General features: G+C 44.0%; 1 protein-coding gene across 5 annotated transcripts in view; it reads left to right on the top strand.

Annotated features, from left to right (window-relative positions):
* Positions 1 to 534: 534 nt before the first annotated feature.
* The window catches only part of ZNF445 (zinc finger protein 445), a 35,552-nt gene continuing 21,278 nt past the window's right edge, over positions 535 to 14,808 (top strand). For 3 of the 5 annotated variants that reach the window (XM_063114742.1, XM_063114746.1, XM_063114741.1), the window contains exon 1: positions 535 to 888. The gene's annotated coding sequence lies outside the window, so the exon portion shown is untranslated. The remainder of the gene's footprint in view (positions 889 to 14,808) is intronic. The other 2 variants (XM_063114745.1, XM_063114744.1) reach the window with 2 other exon arrangements.

The following is a 14,808-nucleotide window of genomic DNA, read 5'->3' as shown; positions in this document are numbered from 1 at the left end:
CCTATTTTGACTCCTAATTTTGGATCCCTTCGCTGTTGAACAGTGGCAATAGTGCGCCTAGGGCCTGGGACGTTTACTTTCGAGGAGATAAAGAGCCCTCACAGCCTGTGCCGGGCTTATCGCCTTGAGTGGGAATTTCTTTCCCTGTCCCAGAGTTTGATGTTTTCGGGCTTCCTGTTCCCTACTTTGAGTCTAGCTTTGGGTCCCTTTCTTCGCGGGGGTGGGGTGGGGGTGGGGGAGGAATGGGGGAAGGGGCGGCCTCCGGGGCAGCCCCGCTGACACAATGGGGGGAAAGTGGGAAAACAGACCAAGGCTGATGGAGCTCTGGGGCCCGAATGGGCATCGGAGCGTGGAGGGAGGTGTCTGGCGGGCGGAGGGCAGTGGTGTTGGGGACAAGCCCGCAGGGAACCCCGCGCCGCCGCGCTTGGCCGGGGAGAAGCAGAGACGTTGGCCCTCCGGATTTCCTAGAGAGGCCGCAGAGGGCTGGGGCGGTGGCGCGCGTGCGCGACCTGGGCCGCCCCGAGGTAGGCGCCGAGCAGGCGGCGGCGGTGCTAGGGCCGTCCGTCTGGTGGCTGCGGCGGGAGTCGGTGAGCGGCCCGGCGAGGTGCGGGGCGGTGAGGTCGGCTGAGCGGGCGCGGGGCTTCCAGAGGGCGGCGGAGGCCCTCGGCCCTGCCCGGGGCGGCGGGCGGGCGGGGTCCGGCCTCTAGGCTGCGCCCCGGGCATGTGGTCTGGCCACGGATCCCCGCCATGGTGAAGGTTTACCGGGAACCTCTTTGCCACCTGGGCGTCCGGGTGCAGAGAATTTGGAGTTCTGGTTTCTCCGGACTTTATCTTTTCACCCTATTGTGCAAACAAAGCGTATTCATTAGAGACGGTTAGATAAGACAGGTAAGTGGAAGAAAAGTAAAAGTAACCGCAACCCGGAACTCTTAGCCTCCAGGTTTCCTGACATCGAAAAAATGTTTGCATAATTATGCACACTCTTATGTATGATATGAATATACATACCTGTTTTTTATTATGAAATGGAAGGATGCTGTCGCTTTTCAAACACTTTTGTTAGTATTGTGATGAAACAATATCGTGATAAAATACACTTAACATTTACCATATGATACATCAGAATTTACGGCTTTAGAGAGTATAATTCAGTGGCATTAAGTACATCCATACTACTGCTCTTTAAAGATTATGTTCTCCTGAACTTGCAGAATGCATTTGTTCTTATTTTGGTTAAAATTGGTGCCGGCATTATGACACCACTAAAACATTTTTTTGCGAGTATTATTAAAACACTGTGATTGCAGTTTTTTTTCCCCATAGTAAGTATGCTTTCCCATGATGCTGCAAATGCTGAACAAGGGACGTTCGTGCAGAAAAAAGCAAAATCTTGTTTGTCAGGATGATCGTCTTTCAAAATGAAAGAAATAGTATACAAAATGCGGCTTTTAGCCTAAGGTACAGCTCTGACCTGCAGCCATTGTAGTGTACCTTGACTTGCATAGGCCTAAGACATCAGAGAACGGTCTCCTTCCTAATTTAAAAGTGGTGGCCAAGAAAGAAACCTGTCCTGTTTGAAACTGTTTTTAGTTCAGAACTGAATATTCAATATTAGGTCGGTTCTGCAAGGAAGTGTCAGTGAGCGTTTTGAGCAGTAATCTGATTAAACAATTTCAGGGAACTGCCATGTGTTATATGCACGTGTATCTGTGTGCATATTCAGGGACTGAGGAATTAGGTTGCGCTTGTGCATTGTCTTAATGCTGAAGAAAGGCAGACAAATTTTGGTTTTTTAAAAAAAATCCCTTCTTACTGTAAGCCAAAAAATAGGAATGTTTTGAAGATAAATCTCAAAATGCACTTAAAAAGGAAACTGACAAAAGCATGAAAAACGCTAGCTCTTCCACCAGTAAGTTTTCTGTGGCCTCTGGTGTCCAGGAATTATTAGTGCATAAGCATTCTGTGATGCCAGAGAGTTGCTTGAGAGTAAAAATACTTATAGTAAATCATAACTTACCGTATTTTGCAATCTTCAATACTTTTGTATTAGAAATAATCAGAAAGAGGTCTTGTGAGCGTTCTTGTGACCCTGGGGTGAATCGTTATGCTTTCTACATCATTGAATTAATGGGCTTATTTTTTTCCTTTCCGATCTTAAATTTCACCCCTTTGTTTTATTTTACTACATAGCACCTGTCACTAACATACCACGTATTTGTCTGTCTGCCCGTAAACTCCAGGCTGTGCTTTTTGTGTGTTTTTACTCACTGCTGTGACCTTAATGTGTGGGACATAGTATGTGCTCAATAAATGTATGTTAAATTAATGAGACCTTGAATCCAAGTTGTGAAATAAGAATTGACAGTATTTAATGTCCTCGATTTGGAAATAGATCAGATAAAAATCATAATGACTCACACTTTTTAATTAGAAAACACTTTATTTGGAATAATTGTAGACTTAACAGAAGGTTGGAAAATTGTGTGGACTTCTTTTATACTCTTTACCTAGTTTGCCTGAAGTTAATATCTTGCATAACCGTAGTATACTCATCAAAATTAAGAAATTTACATTAGTATAGCACTATTGACTAAACTGCAGACTTTATTAAAGTTTCATTCGTTTTTCACTGATGTCCTTTTTCTGTTCCAAGGTTTAATCTAGAGTCCCTCTTTACATTTAGTTGTCATATCTCTTTGGTGTCCTTCAGTCTGTGGCAGTTCCTCAGTATTTCCTTGGTCTTCATGACCTTGACACTTTTGAAATATTCTGTATGTGTATTTTTAGAATGTCCGTCAGTTTGGTTGAATGTATTTTATTGCACTTACATTGAGGATGAGGTTGATGTGTCTCATTACTGTGGTTAATCCTGATTGAGTGGTGTCTGTCAAATTTCACCACTGTAAAGTTACTGTCTTTCTCTCTGAAGTCAGTCATTATTTGGAGGAAGATAGTTTGCCATTTTGCATACAAATATTGTTTCTCATCTTTCGCTTGCTAATTAGCAACAATTGGTGGATCTTGCTTGCAGCAGTCCTTACTGCAGTGTTTGTATGGTGACTTTGTTTCCCTCGTTCCTTCTACATTTATTCATTGGAATACTTTATGAAAAAGCGTTGTCCCTTTTCCACCTCTTATTTATTTATTCAATCAGTTATATTAGTGTGTGCTCATGGATATTTATTTTATTCTTTGGGCTATAATGCAGTACTATTGTTATTTATTTTGTTGCTTAAATTATTCTAGCTTTGGCCATTGGGAGCTCTTTAAGTTGGCTCCTATGTCTCTTTGACATGCCCCCATTCTTTGATGAGTCTTTCACTAATTTTCTGGCACTGGAAAACACTCATATTTTTCCCTGCCCCAGCCTGGCATCAACCACTTCTCTAAGGAGCCCTGGTTTCTTTTATTTGAAAATGGTATTTAGAAAACAAGTTTGGGGCACTCTAGGTATGAGCTTATTTCTTAATTGGTAAATTAGTATAAATATTATCTTAAGGTTTTAAATATGTACTGAAAGCAATCTTTTTTTAGTGATTATTATCTTAGAAATTTGTTTGCTTATTATTAGTTTATAATATATACCTTATGTATACTCACACTGGTAGGAAAACACAAGAATTAGAGACTAGTTAATAGGGATTTAAATAGGAAAACAAATGAACAAAATCACATTGCCCATGAGGTAAAGAAAAAAAATAACAAAAAGAAGAAAATCTTGAAAAATGCCAAGATATTTGTTGGAAGTTTCCTTGTTCTTTTTGAAGCCATTTTCTTTTGGGGAACGAAATGGGGTTAAGGTGTAAAGTTCTGGGAGGAGAGGCCTGAGAGTAGTAAGATCCGGCTCAGATTGCTTCCCAGGCCTGGATGTACACAGTTGTGGTATAATCTCCACAATAAATGAAGGTTTTTTTCAGTCCTCAAAAGCTATTTGGGACTTGGGAGGAAGCCCACAGCATTAAGCATACCTGAATCCCATTTGCAGGCTCTGCTGCCTGCTGGTTAGCTATGCTCACTGTGCTCTGGGTTTTTCATTCAGAGTTTGAGAGGCCCATGAGGTTCTTTAGCTTTACCTATGGTCATGATTGCAGAGGCTGGGCTAACCCCTTAGACTGAAGGACTGGAATCTTTGCCATACACACAGGCATTTGCCTTCATTCTTCTATTTGTTAGCCTTTTCATCACCTCTTCACAAATACTTCACTGACCTCTGAACATTTCTACAGCAGCTGCTTCAGAACGGGTCAGTTTGGAGATTTATTTTTGGTGCTAATTTTACTGTGGATCTCAATTTCCTGAGATAGGACAGTGCCATTTATATTTCCCTCTGGGTGCGTTTCTTCAAAATATTCCTCTCTGAATTCGACTTCCTTCTGTAGCCTCACTGCCAGATTTTTCTTCCACCTTAGCAGCATCCTAGTTCTTTTCATATTTCAGCTTTCTTTCTGTTCTTCAATCTGTTCTGCAAGTTTGGCTGTGAAAGTATCGCTCCCTCTTTCTTCTGTGTTTTAGCTTCCTCCTGAGCATGTGTGTCTTCTTCCTGATGGTGCTGTTGCAGCTCAACAGGGCTGGAGCCTGCTCCTCATGCTGCTGAAGCTCGCTGTCCTCTTCAGGAAGATGTTGTATGTCTTCATGTCTCCTTTTATGGGCTTTTGGTATTTACTTTATTGCGTCTTTAATTTTCCTTTGCTTTCGTTTCCTTTGAATACTTATTCTTACCTCACTCCCCTTTTTCACTACAAGGCTTCATTTCTCCGCCAGAACTTAAAGCAGCCTTCCTCAGCATGCGTATTCCCTAATATAGCTCTTTACTTGGCTCTTCTTGGCCCTTGGAGCAGGGCTATGGTTTCTTTCTTTTAGCTGTGTGATAGCATGCCATATGGTGTGAGTCTCTTTCACATCTCAGTTTATGGTCATTTATTTTGACATTAGTAGCAGCACTTGTGGAGAATAGGAGATGTTGAATTAGATGTTGGTTTATAGCAAATGGTGGATTCTGTTTTAATATTGTAGGTGAAGGGAGTAATTTCTTTAAATTTACTTCACAGTGGTAGAAGATGGAGGGGGCCAACAATTTCGGGGTATATGACCATCCTCTGTAACTTGATGCACAGAGTAGTGGGGACACTTTGCAATAGGTTGTGAGGCCTATTGTCCATCTTACACTTCTTTGTACACTCTGCAGCTCTTGCCTTGTGAGTCTTCGGTCTGTCAGTTCAGTGGCTAGTTTATGGGCATTTTTGGAGCTTGGAGCAGATTGATGGGTGTAACTTTGGGATCTTGTCTACCTGATAATAATATCTGATTACTTTTACTCCTAGATAAAGAAACTTACAGTATCAAGAAAATGACTGATGAGACTGCTGTCCAGATTGAACTGAGAGTCATATTAGAAAAATTCTGGGCAGAGGTAGCCAATCCTGTTTATGTGGAACATTTATTGGCACTTTTGCTGTCAGAATACGGCATCAAAGAACCTCATAAGCCCATTTTGTGTTTCTGCTTCAGGCTGGCACTGCATTACCAGATTCAGGGAAGCACTGCTTGTATTGCTCCTTTTCTTCAACTTTTATTTTTTCTTTCACTTTTGCTGGATGCTACTTTTCTTTGTTTCTGGGGTTTTGGGGGTTTTTTTCCCCTATTTTTGGGGGGTGGTGGTGGTGTATGTTGTGTTTTGGCAGCATTCTGCTCTTCTTTTCTGCCGAACTTGCCAGTTTTTGTCTTACATCTGTTCTCAGAGTTCAGCCCTCCTTCTCTGATTTGGTGGCTAAGACAGAATTCAGGTCACCTGGGTTTCTTCTTCCTTTTGTAGCTACTTGAGCTATAGCCTTCATTGTACCTAAATCCCCCTCATGGATGTTCTGCTCCTTTTATAGGTGCCCGCCATCTTCTATCCTAGGGGGTGCTACTCAGTTGCTTTGTTTCTTAAGCAAAATTATTGATCACTTTGCTGATTATAAAAGTTATGGGTAAAAATTTAGGCATCATAAACAAATAGGAAGGGAGAGCCCTCTCATCCCACCTCCAGAGGAAATAATGGCTGAAAACACATTGGTGGTAAGGCTTAGGAACTTTTTTGTGCATAGGTCAACCGTGCTTTGTTTTTTCTTTGTTTTAAATCATAAATGAAAGGGCTGGCCTGTGGCTCACTCGGGAGAGTGTGGTGCTGATAACACCAAGGCTGTGGGTTCAGATCCCTATATAGGGATGGCCGGTTGGCTTGCTTGGGAGAGTGTGGTGCTGACAACACCAAGTCAAGGGTTAAGATCCCCTTACCGGTCATCTTTAAAAAAAATAAAAATAAAAATAAATAAATAAAATAAATAAATCATAGATGAAGATATAACTATACTTTCCATAACTTGCGTTATTTACTTTTTATTTGGGGAAATTGGGAAGAGACAAAAAGTATAAAGAAGAACATTACAGGCACCCATATTTCTAACACAGAAGTAACGACTTTTAACATTTTGTCATACTTCCTTGTCATCATTTCTAATGTGCGTGCATTCCTTAAATAAATTTACTTAGTGCATGAATGAAGTCTTAAAAAAACAAATCACTACAAATAAAGTCTCTTTTAACTACTAATCCCTATATATTAGTCTGTTTCTGTTGCTTATAACAAAATACCTGGAACTGGGTGATTTATAAAGAAAACAAAATTTATTGCTTACAGTTTCTGAGGCTGGGAGGTCCAAAGTCCAGGGGAACACATCTGGCGAGAGCTTTCTTTGGTGGTGACTTCAGTGATGCAGAGTATCACATAGCAGAAAATGTTGGAACAGAGAGAGACTAACCTCTCATGTGCTCTTCTTTTGCAGCTTGCAGAACCATGCCCCTGACCACCATTATTAATCCATTCACTACAGCATAATCCTACAATCTAATCACCTCTTCAAGGCCCACCTTTCAATTATTCTAATATGATTTCCCACCCTCAGCAGTTACAGTGGGGATTTAAGCTTCAATAAGGTTGGGAGGGGGGCATCCAGTCTACAGCACCCTATCTCTGACCCCCATCACTGACGAGAGTTTTTGTGAATCCTTCCAGGCCTTTTTAATTCCTTTGAGTAATTATATGTAAATCTCAACACACGCACACATACGCATACATATTTTGATTGTAGATTTTTTCCACAAATTCTATTTTGGATGTACTTATAACTTAGCATGTTTTTGTTGTTGTTGGGAAAAAGCAATCAGACATAGCTTTTTTTCCCCTTGCGTGGCTGTTTAAGTGTGGCCTTGGGCCTAGAATATTTCCTTGTAAAGAGATAGAGCCATCACAGGCTGTGCTGGGTTTGACACCTTGTGAGGGACTGTCTTCCCCTGTTCTGAACATAGTGTGTACTCTTTTGTTTTGTTTAAGCACATGAATCACAGTGGCCCTTATTCACACCCCCAGCTTTCTGTATTTCAGAGAAGTTGAGGCCTTTACTGCAGTATGAAGTGGAGTATGCACTTTAGTGCAGTATGAGGTCTTTACTACAGTCCATACACCACTTGTGTAGACTGTTGAGTGGTTCCACCAGCTGTGAGGGTCTGACGCATTGCAAGGGGCTGGATCTTGTGCACTCTCTCTCCTTTTGCTGTAAGTAAATGCCGTGCCTCTTGAGCCTGGTATGGGTGTTGCCTGTTCTCAGTGAAAGTCATGCACTGGCGCTTCCCTGGGTGGCATTTATCTGCCTTTTAGCCTTGGCCATGCAGCCTGGCCACCAGTTATGTCAGTGCATTGTTACGTTATGATGATGAATAAGGATCTAGTATGTTCCTTTTAGATGCTGTATGGTATTTCATCCTATAAAATGCTACACTTTTATTTAGGCCTGTTTATTGACAAATAGGTTATTTCAATATTATCTTATTACAAAGAATAATTTAGTGAATGCTTGTATAAATGTTTGCGTACCTGTGTGTGTATTTTTCCAGAGTATATACTTAGAAGTGAAATTCCTGGGGCATAAGGAATGTGCCTTTTTAGTTTAACTACAGACTTTCAAACTACTCTTTCAGATGGCTGTATAAATTTATACTTCTACCAATGATTTGTGTTTGGTGTTTTTGTTAGTTTGTTTCTTTTGGAGTTTTTTTCATACTCATGTAGTCAAATATATCACTGTTGTGTTTGGGGGTTTTGGGTAGTTCTAATTGATCAGCTTCTCCAGGGGCAACTTCTTCCCTTTGGTTTGACCTATGCCAAAGATGAGTCTTAGACACTGTCTGATACTCAAGCAGTTTATTTTGGTGGCAGTTTTACAAGACTGATAGTGGGAGCAGGCTGGTAGCATGGGCTGGATACAGTCAGGGAGTCAGATGACTTACTGACCGGGACAGTCTCCATCCGCAGACCATTCTTAAAGTTTGGGGAATCTTTACCCATTTTTATACCTGTATTCAGTCTGGGTCAGTTACCAGGTGTTTCTTTCATAAAGGGATTTTAAGCTGTTAATATAAGGGTAAGCTTTGTTTTAAGGTTTTTGAAAGTTACATTTTGTGCTTGTCTCCTGGACATCACCAAGCCAGGGTTGGAAATCCCTGAACCAGGTTGCATTATACTGCTAAATGATATGTTGTGTAGGTCCTGTGAGATGCTTACTTAGGCCTTATGGCTCCTGTCTTAGTCTGTTTTGTGTTGCTGTAACAGAAATACCTGAGACTGGGTAATTTATAAAGAACAGAGGTTTATTTGGCTTATGATTCTGCAACAGCTGCGTCTGGTGCGGGCCTCATGCTGCTTCTACTCATAGCAGAAAGTGGCAGGCAGCCGATGGGTACAAGCAGATCACATGGCAAGAGGAAGCAAGAAGGGGAGAAGACGTGCCAGTGTCTTTTAAGCAACCAGCTCTCACGGAAACCAGCTGAGCGAGAACTCACTCACTATCCCTCTTCCTCCAGGGAGAGCATTAATCCATTCATGAGGGATACACCTCCTCAAACAGCTTCCAGCACTGCCACATTGGGGATCAGATTTCCACGTGAGTTTTGGCGGGGACAGCACATCCAAACTTTGTCATTCTGCCCCTGCCCCCCCAAAACTCATGTCACTCTCACATACAAAATACAATCATTCCATCCCAACATTCCCAAAAGTCTTAGTTTGTTTCAGCACCAACTTAAAAGTCCAAAGTCCAAAGTCTCATCTGAGACCAAAAGCAAAAGTCTTTCCAGCTGTGAACCTGTAAAAATCAAAACTGAATTTATCTACTGCCAAGATACAATGGTGGAACAGACATTGGGTACACATTCCCATTCCAAAAGGGAGGAATAGACCAGAAGAAAGGAGAAACAAGTCCCAAACAAGTCCAAAACCCAGCAGGGCAGACATTATGTCTTAAAGCTCCAAAATAATGTTCTTTGACTCCAAATTCTGCATCCTGGGCACAATTGAGCATCTGGTCACCCAAAGCACTGGGTAGCCTCACTCCCACAGCTCTGCCAGGCACAGCCCAGTGGGCTGTGCTGGTGCCTACAGCTTTTCTAGGCCTGCATCGCACTGAAAGAAAGTGAGCTGAAATGCCGGGTACCGATCAAGCTTTATTATAGGAAAAGAATCTGCCAGGCTGCACTCAAAATGGAGGGCAGCAACTGTCGTTGGGGTGGGAGAGCTTATATGGGCTGTAGGGCACCAAGGGCTGGCTGAAGCAGTCAAGGAGGGGCATTGCACCCATGTGGAAGCAAAAGGGTTTCTATTTTTGCAGAAATCACGAGCCTTCTCCTAAAGGAAAGGGGGGGAGGGGCTGGTGGCCATTTTGTGCTTGGCCTTGCCTAAAATGGTACTGGTTATGTTCAAGATTTATCATTCCCACCTTTTAAGTATAGGGAGGGGGGAGAAAGGGTGGAGGTCTCTTTCTTCTGAAGCTACTTCCTGCTGGAGATGGGCGAAGATATGAAAAAAATAAAACAAATAGGTGGTGAGGTATTGGTTTTGTGTGGGGAGGCTGCATTCTTCTGGGGAAGGGTTGACAGTTCTCAGGGGCTGATATCCTCCTCCCAGGAACAATTTGGCAACCTTTTGGTTGGTGAAAGCCTGCATAAGTTCCCACTCAAGGATGTCTTCAACACTGGATATGGCAGGTCGGGACCAGTCTTGGAGCAGCTCCTGTGTGAATGATGTGAAGTAGGCCTGCAAGAGTGAGAGGATAATCAGTGGGGGAAAGATCTTCCTTCTGGGATTGGGGAAAGAGTGGAGGTCCTGGAGATTTTCAATTTTGTGGGTCCTAAAATGGATGAAGTGTAAGGAGATGTTGGGTTGGGGGTTAAGCAGAGGGCCCCCTCTGGATTGGTGTGTTAACAGATTCTTTGGGTAAAGTCTCAGGTGCTAGTTTTACCAAGGATAAGTGATACCAAGGGGCCTTTCCTAGTACCTTTACTGCTGTGGGGGTGGTGAGAAATACTGTATGAGGCCCTTCCCGACATGGTGAGAGGGGCTTTGGGATTCAGGTTTTAGTATACACTTGCTGTCCCAGGCTCAGTTTAAAATCTGTGGGGGTGGTGGGGAAAGGATGAAGTAATAGAAGGTTGGCCTGCTCCCTAAGAAGATCCCTAATGAGTGAAAGAGTAGGGAGATACTGGCCTAAAGGCGATGAGCTGGAAGAGAGAGGTGTGAGAGTGAAGGGTCTACCAAACATAAGTTCAAAGGGGCTGAGGCCAGTGGATTTGCAGGGGACAGCTCGCAGGCGAGTGAGTGCTAGAGAGAGAAGTTGGGTCCAAGGGAGGTGAAATTCCATGAATAGCTTGGTGAGGTGTGTTTTTATGAGGTGACTGGCTTTTTCTACTTTGCCTGATGACTGAGGCTGATATGGTATATGTAAGTTTCATTTGATATGTAATGCCTGTTCTGTGAGTTGTGTAATCTGGGAAATGAATGCTGGGCCATTATCAGACTGGAGGCTGGTGGGAAAACCAAAATGAGGGATGATTTTTGAGGTGAGAGCATGAGTTACTGCTGTAGCATCCTCTGAAGTGCAGGGAAAAGCCTCAACCCAACCTGAAAAAGTATCCACTAAGGTTAGAAGATAGCATGTCCTTTTGTGAGGAGGCATGTGAGTAAAGCCAATTTGCCAATCTTGGCCAGGAGTGTATCCTCTGGCCTGGTGGGTGGGAAAGGACTGAACTTGGAGGCCACCTTGATTGGAGCAACGAGTACACAAAGGACAATTTTGAGTGATTTGTTTAAGTAACTTGGTCATGTGGGGAGAGTAAGGGCTAAAGAAGGAGTAGTAGGGGTTCATAGCCTATATGAACTGAATTATGGAAATCTAATAGGATTTGCTCAGTTTGTGTGGTAGGGAGGACATAGTGACCAGACAGAGTATACCAGTTGTCCTTCCTCTGTGCTCCCAATTGTTGGAGGTGTTGTATTTCTTGAGGTGTGTATTAGGGTAAGGGCGTAGGGGCCATGAGAAGGACCTGAGCGGGAGAGGAAGAGAGGGGGCCTGGTGATTGGGCAGCCTATTTTGCAGTTAGATCCATCAGTTTGCTTCCCTGGGCTATGAGGTCATTGGAGGTTTGGTGTCCTCTGCAGTGTATAACCTCAACCTCCTTTGGGAGTTGTGCAGCCTCAAGAAGTACCTTGATAAGATATCCGTTTTTTATAGGCCCTCCTTGAGTGGTCATGTATCCTCTTTCCTTCCATATGGCCGTGTAGGATGTAGTAAGCATACTTGGAGTCAGTGTTTATGTTGACTTGTTTGTTACTTGCCAGAGTAAGAGCGAGGGCAATGAGTTCTGCTTGCTGGGAAGTGGTGTTAGGGGGAAGAGGGGCAGCCTCAATAGTTTGTGTTAGATTTACTATGGCACAACCTGCCCGAGGGGGGTGGGGGTGGGCATGGAGGTGGTGCTCCCATCTTTGAACCATGTTTGTTGGGGCCACGTAATGGGATGTGGGGAGATATATGGAAAGGGATTGAGAAAGAGGTCTAAAGCCTACATGCAATTGTTCTAAAGGTTGTGAGTGTTTTGGGATGAGAGTGGCTGGATTTAAGGGAGGGCAAGGTTTAAAGGAGAACTGGGAATTTTCAATGAAGGTTAGGTGGATAAGTTGTAGGTGGAAAGGGGAGAGAATTGACATGGCCTTATGGCTGAGAGGGTCTTGAAGATGATGGTGGGAGCAAATGACTGTTTGTTGTTCAAAGGTTAGTTTAGAGCTTTCTTGTGTTAAAAGGGTAGCTGCCACCAAGGCCCATCAACAGTGAGCCCATCTTCGAGCTGTGGTGTCCAATTGTTTGGAAAGGTATGCAACAGGGGAGAAGATATCTCCTGCCTCTTGTCCCAAAACCCCAGCCACCAATCCTTGGGTTTCGGTGATGTATAAGATAAAAGGATGAGATAGATTTGGGAGGGATAGAACTGGGGCTGTGAGGAGAGTGGCTTTTAATCACTGGAAGGGAGAATGAATGGGCTTTGTGGGATCTAAGGGAATGGCAGGACTCCCTTTGGCTGCCTCATAAAGTGGTTTTGTTAGGATGCCAAAGTTAGGAATCCATAGGCAATGATACCTTGCAAGCCCCAAGAAAGAAAGGATTTCACTCTTTGTGGTAGGAGTAGGGAGTTCAGAAATTAAACTCTTGCAATCCACTGTTATTTCTCTGGTGTTGGGGCTGAGGTGGATTTCCGAATAGGTGACTGAAGGAGAAGAAATTTGGGCCTTGCTGAGGGACACTCAATATCCCCTGGAGGCCAGGAAATTAAGGAGAGCAACAGTGTGGGCCTGAGAATCCTCATAGGAGGGGCCACAAAGGAGGAGGTCATCCACATATTAAAGTGCTAGAGGTTGGAGGAAGTTCAGATAAGTCTTGAGCTAAGGCCTGGCCAAAGAAGTGGGGGCTATCCTGAAACCCCTGAGGTAGTATTGTCCAGGTGAGTTGTTGGGAACAACGTGTATCAGGATCAGTCCCAGTGAAGGTGAACAGGTTTTGACAGGAAGGGTGTAAGGGGATAGAAAAAAAGGCATCTTTGAGGTCAAGTACAGAGAAGAAACAGGTTGTTGGGATTGTGGATAGAAGTGTGTAGCGGCTAGAAATGATTGGGGTTATGGGTAAAACAGCTGCATTAGTGGCCCTGAGGTCTTGAAGTAAACGTTATGAGCCATTAGGCTTTATTACTGGAAGGATGGGTATATTAAAAGGCGAGTGGGTAGGCTGTAAGAGATGAGAAGAAGGGAGTTTGTGTATGATGGGTTTTTTTTTTTTTTTTTTTGTCTTTTTCGTGACCGGCACTCAGCCAGTGAGTGCACCGGCCATTCCCATATAGGATCCGAACCCGCAGCGGGAGCGTTGCTGTGCTCCCAGCGCCGCACTCTCCCGAGTGCGCCACGGGCTCGGCCTGTGTATGATGGGTTTTAATCCTACTAGGTGTTTGTTTAGGTGTTTGTTAGCAATGGGTATTGTGGGACATTAGGGAACAAAGGGGTTGTGCAACTTAACAAGGATAGGGGAATGGTGTGTAGCAATAGAGGGAGAAAAAGTGTCCCATACTATGGGATTAACCTTGTCCGAGGGGAAGTGGAAGGTGGCAGCCTCAGGGGCCAAGTCTGGGGTGGCCTGTAACAGGAGTATTGTAGCTGGAGTTAAAGTGTTTAGGGTAAAGGTAGCTTTGAATTTGGAAAGGATGTCCCATCCCAGTAAGGGGGCAGGGCATTGAGGGTTTATTACAAATTTGTGTGTGAATTGGGTGTGATGTAGGGTGCAGCAAAGGGGTTGAGTGATCCATGAGCGGTATTCTGATCCTGTGACCCTTACTATTGTGATAAAGGATGGGGTTGTTGGTCCTGCATATTCAGAAAGGGTAGAGTAAGTGGCCCCTGTATCGATGACAAAAGAGATCGGCTTACCTGCAATAAGGCAAGTTACCCTGGGCTCATGCATGGTGATCTCTGTGGGGGCCTCGGGCCCTGGGCGTCATCGGTCTTCCTCCTGGGCAAAGCCGAGAAGCTCTGGTAGGGATGGCTGTGGAGTTAAAGGTTGTGGGTTAGGGACTGGGTCACTCCCTGTCTGGTGAGTGACCTGGCTGTTTGCAGTGAGGATAGGGCCTGGGAGGAGGCCTGGAGTTAGGACAGGCCCATACCCAGTGGCCCAGTTGTCGGCATTTGAAGCAGTTCCCGGGTGGCTTGCCCCTAGAGGCAGCTGGCTTTGGAGTGCGTGATCCCCAGATAGCATTAGCCAGGAGCTGATATTTGGCCTGATCTCTTGTATTGATCCTTCTTCTTCTCCTCCTCCCTATTGTTAAAAACCTTTAAAGCTGCATTGAGGAGGTCTCGCTGGGTTGTATTTGGACCATCCTCAAGTTTTTATGTTTTTTAGTTTTTTTCAAATGTCAGGTGCTGATTGGGTAATGAAATGAGAGTGTAAGAGGGCTGTTCCTGCAGGGGGGTTTGGGTCTATGCATGTGTACTTATGTAAAGACTCAGAAAGGTGGGTTAGGAACTCACTGGGATTTTCGGTGGATCTCTGTGTGATTTCTTTAAGCTTTTCATAATTGACTTGTGAGTAGAATTTTGGAGGCTGTAAATCAAGTGTGTGATCATATCATCCCAGAGATCCCAGTCCCTGTGGCTGGCCTGATAGTCCCAGTTTTGGTCCGTGAGAGGGACAGCAACAGCTCCCACAGGCCACCTATTATTTTGGGCATGTCTGCCTGTTGGGCCATTATCCAGACCTACTCTCTACCCTCGGGGGACAAGGTAGAAGTGAGAATCATGAAAACATCATGACAGGTGAGATCATAAGACTGGGTGAGATACCTGAATTCCTTAAGATATGTGTCCAGGTTGGACTGGAAAGATCCCAGTCATTTTTTGATTTGGGA

Source organism: Cynocephalus volans, chromosome 11 (genome assembly GCF_027409185.1).
Source record: "Cynocephalus volans isolate mCynVol1 chromosome 11, mCynVol1.pri, whole genome shotgun sequence".
Lineage (NCBI taxonomy): Eukaryota > Metazoa > Chordata > Mammalia > Dermoptera > Cynocephalidae > Cynocephalus > Cynocephalus volans.
Note: the sequence above shows the minus strand (reverse complement) of the source record. Positions and strands in the feature narration are given on the sequence as shown.